This window comes from Monodelphis domestica, chromosome 2, assembly GCF_027887165.1.
Source record: "Monodelphis domestica isolate mMonDom1 chromosome 2, mMonDom1.pri, whole genome shotgun sequence".
Lineage (NCBI taxonomy): Eukaryota > Metazoa > Chordata > Mammalia > Didelphimorphia > Didelphidae > Monodelphis > Monodelphis domestica.
The window spans coordinates 434,586,223-434,596,756 of NC_077228.1; the positions used below are offsets into that span (position 1 = coordinate 434,586,223).

At 35.6% G+C, this 10,534-nt stretch overlaps 1 pseudogene; it reads left to right on the forward strand.

The window, feature by feature from the left end:
- Positions 1–815: 815 nt before the first annotated feature.
- LOC130456954 (ubiquitin-conjugating enzyme E2 C-like) lies at positions 816–3,942 on the forward strand (annotated as a pseudogene).
- Positions 3,943–10,534: the final 6,592 nt, after the last annotated feature.

Genomic DNA, 10,534 nt, shown 5'->3' on the forward strand with positions numbered 1-10,534 from the left:
ACTAAAAAATTCAGCAACTTCTGGCTAGCCTGGTGATGAACCCTCCTGAATTTAGCTAATCTTATCCTTAGATGACAGGCATATATTCTTTCACTGGACCTGAAAAGAAAGATTTTGTAGTAGAAATTGGAAATTGGTTGAAACTCAGGATTTTTGTTTTCCTGTCCTTGTCTTTAGGTCCCATAGTTATTTCCACACTGGGAGAGAAGTACATTAGTATAGTACCCACAATATTACAAAATTTATGTTATACTTAAAACATTTAAAAAATATTTTCAGAAATATTGGTCTTGAAAAACGTACATGTGTTTTCATCCTGTATCATTCATTTCAATCAATATTTATTAAGGAAGAAGACAGTATAAACTATACACTGGGCTAGTTAAGTAACTCTCTTCGATCCTTCATGCCTCAGTTGCCAGTTCTTTTTGGTCATACTTCCACAACATCTCATTGATCCATTTCTTCTCTCAATTTATAGTCAATAAACACTTATTAAGCACCTACTATATGTCAAGCACTATGCTAAGAGCTAGAGATACAAACAAAAAAAAGGAGACAGTCCTTGCTTCAAAGAGCTTATAATCTAATAAGGAAGATAGATAATACAAAAAAAAAGGAAATTGAAAAGGGTGCAAGAAGGAAAGGCCCTGAGCACAGGGGCATAATATTCTTGGAATAAAAACAAGCAAAGCAGATGATGGAAAATGAAATTAACTAGAAAATTCTGAGTTCTCTGTAAAGGGAAACTTTGGAAGGAGTTTGTGGTCTGATCTCTAGTCCTCCAATCACAAGGAAAAGACAGACAACTGAGGATGCAAAAGGAGGTGTTTAGTATCAAAGCTGAATCAATCTCCAAGATTTCAGGTGATGAGCTTATATTTGGAGGCTATGAAGGGCTATGCGGGGTATGATGTTCATAGAATAAATGCTAAGCAGAACAATTTATAGGAAGAGAGTATGTACTCATATAGCCACCACCTTTGTTGAGAGTCAGTGTGTTTTATTAAACACTAAACCTGTAATCAGATAAACCTGGACTTCAAATCTTACCTCTACATTGATTTGTTTCATCTATAAAATGGTAGGTAAAAGTACCTACCCCATAGTATTATAAGGCTTCAAATGAGATATTATGAAACACTTTGTAAACATCAAACATTGTTTATATTTGTGCAGAGGACTTCCAAATCTATGTATCCAGATCTAGCCTTTCTCCTAAGATCCAGTTTTATATCACCACCTACCCATTATACATATTCAGTTGGATTTCTAAGAAGTATTTCTAACCAAATATGGCTGTATATGAGGTTGAGGAAAAGGATGGATTTGCACATAAAGTGTTAGCCACTGATAGACACTGAAGTAATTGGCCACTTTTGGGTAAATCAATCCCCTTACTTTTCACTGAGAAAGAAGGCCAACAGGTTTAGTAGACTTTTAAAGGGAGTGGTTTTGTCCTTGTTTTCTTTTCTCTTCCACCTTACAAATTCTGTCAGGACTATTTGAACTTTTCCTTGGAGGGGTAAGCTGAGAGGTCTAGTGATTTTTCGTAATGTAGAATATTAACACATGGGAGAGAAATTGCAAGTCTTACTTTGAAAAATCTAAGACTGGATCTCAAAGCCTGGGTTAGCCCTTTTATTTCATGTTGCTCCCCTAAGCATAGGTGACCCAGTATCATCTCAATATAGCCATATCCAGAAAAAAATGTTCACTTCACAAAGAAATATTATGAGTGTTCAATTGAGATCATGATTACACAAGGACATCTTATGAATTCAAGAGGTCCTTGGTCAGAGCTAACTGGTAGTGGAAGAAGTTTCTTTATTGGAGAAAATGACCATTGATGGGGAAGAATTCAACCTCTGGCAAGACTTGCCATAATATAAGGAATTGGAAAGAATTGATGGGACTATGCAGAACCATCATGAAATTCATAAGGTCTACAAATTACATCAAGTCTTAATGTTTTAAATATCAGTCTCTTGTTAGACTCTAATACTAGTTACAAATTATGACTATTGCTTCTTGTGGTCTTTTTATCAATGCACCTCTTGAATTTTTTCAGTTTGTTATTTTTAATAAGTTATTTTTAGAGGAAATACAAGCTGCCCTTTGCCCAGTATATGCTGTACATTGAGTACTTCTCCATTCTCCCTTTAGGTAAATTCTAGATATGAGGAAAAACCTAAGCTTTAAGCAATATTACCTGGAGATATGTGATAGTGGCATAATTTTTTTAATTGTCTTTCTTTTCAGGCTCCCAGTGATCAAGCCCAAATCTTCATGTGGATGGGTCCAAAGCTGAAATGGGCTTTTTAGCAGAGTGGGGGAGGTTACAGGATCTCAGCCCACTGGGTATCAGAATAGTTGTTACTAAATCTAAAAGAGAATTTATCTTTCCTCTAAATCAATAACATACTTCACCTATCCCTTTTCCCCTATCACGATCTTTCTGATCACCTAGGTTCATAAACAACTAGGTTCATAGTTGTCTATTGCCCCTCTACTCCTATATACAAATAGTTAACAAATCTTGTCAATTTTTCCTACACAAAATCTTTCAGTTATAACTCTTTCCACTCAGATGACATTGTACAAGATCAGTACCTTGTCACCTTTTACCTGACCTATTATGGCATCCTTCTAAATGGTCTTTCTACTTCCAGACTTTTTTGCCTAATTGGTCCTTCACACAGTTTCCAAAATAAAATTTCTAAAGCAGAAGTCTGGCCATGTTACTCCCCTGGTGAAGAAAATTCAATGAAAAGGAAATGTTCAGGCAAAAAAATGAAAAAAAATCTACCTATATCTTCTTAGATGACTTGGTAAAATTGACTCCAACTCATTTATTAACAACAGGAATATGAAGTTATGTGGCCTCATCCATCAGACCTTGTGTAATTATGGCCACAATATCACAATCCAGCTTCATTGACATGCATGTAGTTCCCCCAACCTGATTTTCCATCTCCTTTCTTTTGGAGCTTTTCCCCATGCTAGTATTTCTTCTTACTTCATCTTTCACTTCCCCTCCTCATTTTTTCTATCTCTTCCATGAAGCCTGAAAATAAAGAAGAGAGGAAATGAGAGGAGAAGAGAGGAGAGGAGAGTAGAGGAGAGGAGAAGAGAGGAAAGGAGAAGAGAGGAGAGGAGAGGAGAGGAGAGGAGAGGAGAGGAGAGGAGAGGAGAGGAGAGGAGAGGAGAGGAGAGGAGAGGAGAGGAGAGGAGAGGAGAGGAGAGGAGAGGAGAGGAGAGGAGAGGAGAGAAGAAAAAAAAAGAAGAGAGGAGAGAAGAATTTAAGTTCAAATTTTTCCCCTATGTTAAGGAATAATGTAGAACAGGTGTCCATCATTAGAACTGTATCCCTGCAGTTACTTCCTGAAAGTTTTCTCTTTTAGCTCCTGTCCTCAATGTCTTCATAGAACTACAACCTGTATGGTACGAAAGTCACAGCCTCCCCCTGTAAAGGAATGAAGCCTGGGGTGGGTGTAACCAGCAGGTCCCTGGGCAAGAGAGTACAATAGGAATTTATAACCCTAATGATATCTGGAGACAAAGGAATTCCTGCCTTCCCAGAGTCAATCTCTTCAAATGGATTGGGACCATCCATGGGGCATCTGGACTCTGTGGTACAAGTTCTCTCTGCAGTTTCCCAGTGTCTACCCATACAATGTTCCTATGATGAAATTTCTCAGACTTTTACCATTCTAATGTGGATATCCAAGACATTATCTGTTTGAATATCTTCAAAGACAAGTGGTTATCTCTATGATGTTAGAACCACTAGGAGAAGACCATTGAATACATACACTTCTGAACTTTCGACAAACCCCACAGTCTTTAAAACATGCCTCATGGAAACTTATATGAAGGAAGTGACTAGCCAAGAGCCCTGACACTGACTGCCCAGCCTCCCTTGACTTTGTCTTGTGTGTATATGTATGTGTATGTATATGTATGTACATTTCTCATGACATCTTCCCTCTTCTGTAAATGACTGTACCATAGTTTTCCTTCTATTTTTCTTTCTTAAACTCTAGTCCAGCCCTCAACATTAATGTATAAATAAATTTTGTTTAAAAAAACTGTGAGTAGCTCATTGTATACTTAATCCAATAAGTTTCAGTAGGAGTAGAAAAAATGTCAACAGCAGGACTTTGCTAACTGACATACTTCAAAACAAAAATAAAAACATTCGGTTTAAAAAAATCAATTAAACACTTACTAAATACAAAGCTATTGAAATAATGATGAAACAAGTTTCCTGACCTTCAAGTGTTTAGAAACTAGTATAAAAATAAGTCATGAAAACTGGCATTTTAAAAATGGTCTGATAATTGCTAGGACTCATCTTGAATGTAGTTTCCAGCCCCAACACCATTTGATCTCAACCAGATTAGATGGTATGTCCCCAATAGACCCTAGATACCTTCAAACAAGATTCTTATAGCTACAATTCTCACTTATAGGAGCATGTGAAATATACCTACATATATGAGAGAGATGAGAGGGGGAAGAAGACAAAGAGAGAGAGAGAGAGAGAGAGATAGAGAGAGAGAGAGAGAGAGAGAGAGAGAGAGAGAGAGATATGTAAGCATATCTGCTTCTATTTACTTGAGAACACTATTTCTAGTTAATAAATTAGTTTGTCCTTGTGTCATAGCTAAGAAACTTTTGGAAGGAGCTACTAGGTAGAAATAAGAATGTCCCAGAAGGAGCACTCAAGATATAAAATCCAAGAAAGGATTAAGAAATATTTTTTTCTTGTAAGTCTATACATATAAATGCAAAAATGTAACAAACAAGGAGTTCTAGAGGTTATCTATCACAAATAGGTAAATTTGAGCTTATGGGTATCAATGATTTTTGGTGAAGTGGTATCCCAAGTAGAACAATGGCTATGCAATGCAACATTTTATTCAAAAGGACTAGCATCAATAAAGGGGATGGGAAGGAGAGTAGCATTGTATAGCCAAAAGATATACTCATGTGAGAAAACAGTAAATGTTTATGAAATACCTATTAAGTACCAGGCACTACACTAAGTACTGAAAATACAGAAAATAGAGGGGTAAAGAATAGTGTTTACATGATGGAAATAGAAAATGTATAGCTGAATTATACTAGAGACCATTTAGGCAGAATTAGGAAATGAGTGATATCTGTAAAAGAATTGCATGTCTAGCACAGAAACATAATAGTATGGTAATAAGGAAGTTTGATTATCCAAATATCTTGTAATGTATTCCTTTTCTGCCAAAAATCAGAGCAGCCAAGAATGTCTTAACTTATCTTAATGCTAATTTCTTTATGCTGTGCATCCTAGAAGTGGTACTTTTTTCATCTGAGAAGCAATGCTATTGCAGAAATCACCTGCTCCTGAGTAATTAACATTTAATTCAAGAACTCTCACTTCTCAAACTCACAATCTTACCACTATACCTGGAATCATACATTTTTTAGGACTGGTATGCACTTGGGGAAGAAAGCAAAAGAAGCAGCCTAGGTCTCAGGTAATCACAAGCTTCTGTTTTGATGTGCTTTTAGCCCCCATTTTAGGAGATTTGTGGGTAGAGGGTGGGGAAAAATACCATCCACCTCTTGATAGAAGTCCAGAGAAAAGTGGAATACCTGAAAGAGTCCCAAAGAGGTACCTCTGGATGCTTCTAAAAGCACCTTCTTCTCATGGGTGAGTGGGGAGGTTCTTCTGTAAGAATCTGACCCATATCATTCTCAGAAGCCAGTCCTCATTGACACATTCTTTTGTCACATGGACCAATAAAAAGTGCCATATCATCTACATAAGGGGCATACCATTCATCTAAGAGCCAGAGCATATATACCATGCCAGACATCACTGCTGTTATACTCCAAAGAGTTTCAGTGTGAGGGAATCTGCTCTTGTGGAACTGATTCTCAACAAAAATTAGGAGCTAGGTTTTTGAGAAAAATATAGGATCACTGTGTTGGGGATGGGAGAGTGAGAATATTCTATTTAGAATGCATCACAGGAAAAAAGAAAAATCAGGATTAGTGTGAAATATACATTAGATTTTTAGAAACATTTTAATGTAGAACAATTCATAAAAATAAGGAGCAAATAATAACATTATTAAGCTGGGAGAAAAGATACATTTACAGCATTTCTCCTTTCCATCCTTATCCTTCAAAGAAATCTACTGACAGAGGAACAGTAAAGCAACAAGTAGATTCAAGATTTTTATATTAAACTTCAAAAACTAAATCATACAGCTCCTTAAAGTTTATTGGCAGTTAAATGAATATCCCTGTCAAACACCAATTTCTTCTCTTGATTTCTAGACATGCCACAAAGTAGCTTTTCCTATTCAAGCATAAGTTGAGTAAGTACAGGAAATATTCTCCAAGGTCATTTTCACCTATGAAAATCTGTGGTTCTGGGAATAAGAATTCATAAACCATCTGGTATAATTTTCCCAACCACTGCTAAATCCGCATTCCTCACATATTCCCAACCCTTGTCAGTCAAGATGTTTTTCAGAAACCTTTTATTCTCTAGTCTGGGGATGTTCTTCAAAAGCACTACTGTTACTGAATTGATTGCTCAATCCATTAAACATATTGTGAAAAGATATAATGATGTAAATGCCATATTAAAACTTCAATTTTATGTGACATTAAAGCATCCAACTCTGATTTCAAAAGTCAGAACATAGATAGAATTCTTTGAAATGGATGAAATCTTAGAAATCCCATATTCCAATTTTCTCATTTGAAAGATAAGGAAATGGATGTCTAAAGAAGTGAAATTAACAAGCATTTATTAAGTGTCAAGCACTCTGAAGAACTATGCTAAGTGTTATGAATAAAAGGGCAGGACATATCTTTGCTCTCAAGTAGTCAGTCAACTGGGTCTGTCAAGATACACATTAGTATGCAAACTGTACAAAATAAGACCCATATCAGATAAATTGAGAGAGACAATCATAGATAAGACATTAAGATTAAGGTGGAATGGGAATAGTTCCTTGCAAGAAGAAGGAATTTAGCAGAAATACTAAGGTAGCCAGAGAAGCCAGGAGACAGAAATGAAGATGGAGTGAGTTTCAGGCATGACAGGTAGGCAAGTATGATGCAGAAAGGGCAGAGATGGAATGTTTTATTCCAAAAAATGACAAGAATTCCAATATTTCTGGATCATAGAGTATGTGGATAAAGCTAAAAGGAGAATGGAAAATTAAAAATGGCCTAATAACTGGAGAGATGATTCAAGACTCTGAATCATTTGATCATTCTACTACAGTATAAGTTTTTATTACCTGTGAATTCATACTCAGATTAGGGAATGAAAAACAGAAATTGTATCAGATTTCTGTCTGTGAAGGACATTAAAGGGTATTTTTAAATTCTATCATATTCCTGATGTTATGGACACACATCATAAATTTTCATCATCATATTGAGTCAATTGCTCTGGTTAAAAGTCACCAGTGGTAACATTTTTATCTATGTCCCAGAGTATTTCACTGTGGACAAAGCATGGCATTGATGGGATCAGGATTGAAAAAATAATTTTTGGTCTTGTCTAGATACAATAACATTTGCTGAAGGGTTTATTATTGGATTGTTGTTCCTGACCTGAAAAGATAATAACAGTCTATACCAAGAACTGCTGACATTTCATGGAGGTTTCAGTTCAAGTGTCTGTGTCCTGATACATTTATCAAATTTGTGCTTGGCCATGCTTACACATTCTCTCTAACAGCCATGCTCTCTATGGTAGGAAATTTCCACTTTTGTATATCTCTCTCTCCTGGGATCATTTCCCTTCAGTTCCCTGACTTAGATTATTGCACTGCCCAAGAAATGTAGAAGGAAAATGAAGGAACAGGAATGTCATCTTCCCTTTTCTCTTTTTACCCTTTCTCCTACAGAAAAAAAAGACCAAAAGCAATCATTCAGTTAGCATTTATTATGTATATGACACTTGCAACGTGTCACACGATTTTAAATCTAAGGATTCAAAAACAAAATCTCTCCTCAAGGAGCTCACATTCTAATAGGGATATTATTTGCTCTTAAGAAATTTTCCCACAAGAAAAGGCTATGACTGTTAGGACTTAAACAATTCTAGTATGCCTATGTGGTCTCTATAGTCTCTTATTCTCAAGAACTCTGATTTCAAATTTTTTTCTTATTCTGTAATGGCTTATTAGCCATTTATTGCCCAACAGGAAAGCTAATTTAATAGCCTTATTTGGTCTTCATAATGGAAAAAAAGATGAGTTAGAATACTTCTGTCATATTCTGAATGACTCCCCTGCTTCTAGTTTTTTTTTTCTATATTCTCCATCCTTAGGCATAAATAAAAAAGAAAGGCTAAAAGCCATATACTGTATCTGAAAATTAACCCCATTCTCTAATCAGCATTTTTTTTTCTTTCTGTGAGATTTTGTTCTTTTCTTTTGAAGCAATGGATTGTGATATTCCTCATCAAAACCCAATGCTCTGTTAGCTCAAATCTAATTATGACAATCATGTGTCTGAAACTTCCCATGGCTCTCTATTGCTTATTTGTATGTTACATATCATATATAATAATATCTAAATATATAATATGATACAAAATGTAGTATTGTATAATGTTATATTATTCATATATTATACAAAATACATAATATATTAAAATATAATTATGTTGTATTGAATTACAGTGAATATTATGTTGTATTGTGTTAGATTATAATGCTCATTTATATAATAAAAATGTGAACTCCTCAAAAATGACATTGAAACTTTTGCAGATCTGGTCCAATCTACATTTCTATTCCTTTCCACAAACGCTACACTTAAAATACACTATTATTTAAACACCCTGGGCATCTTTTTTTCTTTTGTGCTTCTCTCTGTCTCTGTTTCTCTCTCTCTCTCTTTCTCTCTCTCTCTCTCTCTCTCTCTCTTTCTCTCTCTCTCTCTCTCTCTCTCTTTCATACACACACACTTGTGTGAAGTGAAAAATTAGTGTGTTACTCTCAAGTTATTAAGAGTTGTTAATATCAAGGTTGGTATTCCCACTCACCCCCATTCTTACCACCCTGTCTAGAAATTGCTCTAGGCAGGAGTTCCAGGCTGATCGTCTTAGGTCCTGAGATATTTGTGACCAAATCTTATGTATCAATCTTGAGTACCCTTTTGTCCTAGAAGACACTCATATATTTTTGTAGTCCCTCTTAGATAATCCAGTTGTGAGCTACTCCCCTCTTTTTATTTTTCTCCAACTTCCTGGTCATTTCTTTAAAATATTGATTTGTTTGGATGTATCCATTGTGAAGCTATTCTCCAATTTCTTGAAGATGTTAATAAGCTTGAATGTGTTCATTGTAGTTAATGTGAAAGTATTCAACACTCTGTCTCCAACTATTGTAAAATGTTATAATCCTTCTGCAAGACTTGATTACCTCAGGATTTTCTATAAGTAAGGGATTTTTCTGTGAATTTGGGGACAGTTTTCTTTGGTCACAAATTGAGGCAGTGCCAACATTTTCTCTATAATCTCTTGTGGGGCATCTTTCTTGGGTCCTCAATCTGATACAGTTACCACCCCCCCCCATTTCTCACTCTCTCTGTGTCTCTAGCTCTCAATAAAGTCTTATATTTTAAATGATTGATTTACATTGTCATATGTTTTTTTAATAAGTGGTAAAAGAGTGTGAACTTTTAAATTTCTAAAATCCCCTTGATTTCCACTCCACACACACTCATACACGAAGAGAGAACATATAAAATGTGCAAAATCTCAGAATCTTTAATCTAGAAGTTGCTTCAAAAAAAGCAATCCAACAGCCAACAACCAACAGGCTCAAGGAGTGTATGACTTTAAAGTTGTTTTCATAACAATTCTAACAGATGTTTATTTCTAAGATAATAGAAATAATCCATATGAATTAGTATCTTGAAGTCCTCAATACTTTTCAAGAGAATAATCAGGCAGAGGCAGCTAAGTTATTCAGTAAATAGAAAGCCAGACCTGGAGATGAGAGATCTTGGGTTCAAATCTAGCCTCAGACACTTTCTAGCTATATGACACTGAGAAAGTCACTTAACCCTAGTTACCTATCCCTTACCTCTCCTCTGCCTTGGAGTCAATACTTAGCGTTTCAATTCTAAGAGAGAAGTGTTTGTTTGTTTGTTTGTTCTTCTTAAAGATGTCTGGAGCCAGAAAGTTAAAGAACCTCTTATCTAGAAAAACCTACACCTGAACAAATAGCACTTCTACTAATTAAGATCAGAGAATCATTGGTTTAGGGGTAGATGAATTTGACCTTCCAAGCCATATGGCCCAACTCCTCCATCATGCAGAGGAGGAAATGGAAACCCATGGAGGTTAAATGATTTGCCCAAGGTCACACATACAGTGAGAGACAGTAATAGGATTTGAATCCTGGTCTTTTGACTCCAAATTCATTGCTATTTACAATGTATTTTGCTGCTTTTCTTAAAGAGGAAGAAAAAAAGATTAAGAGGAAACAGTAAATGTCTTTTATTTATG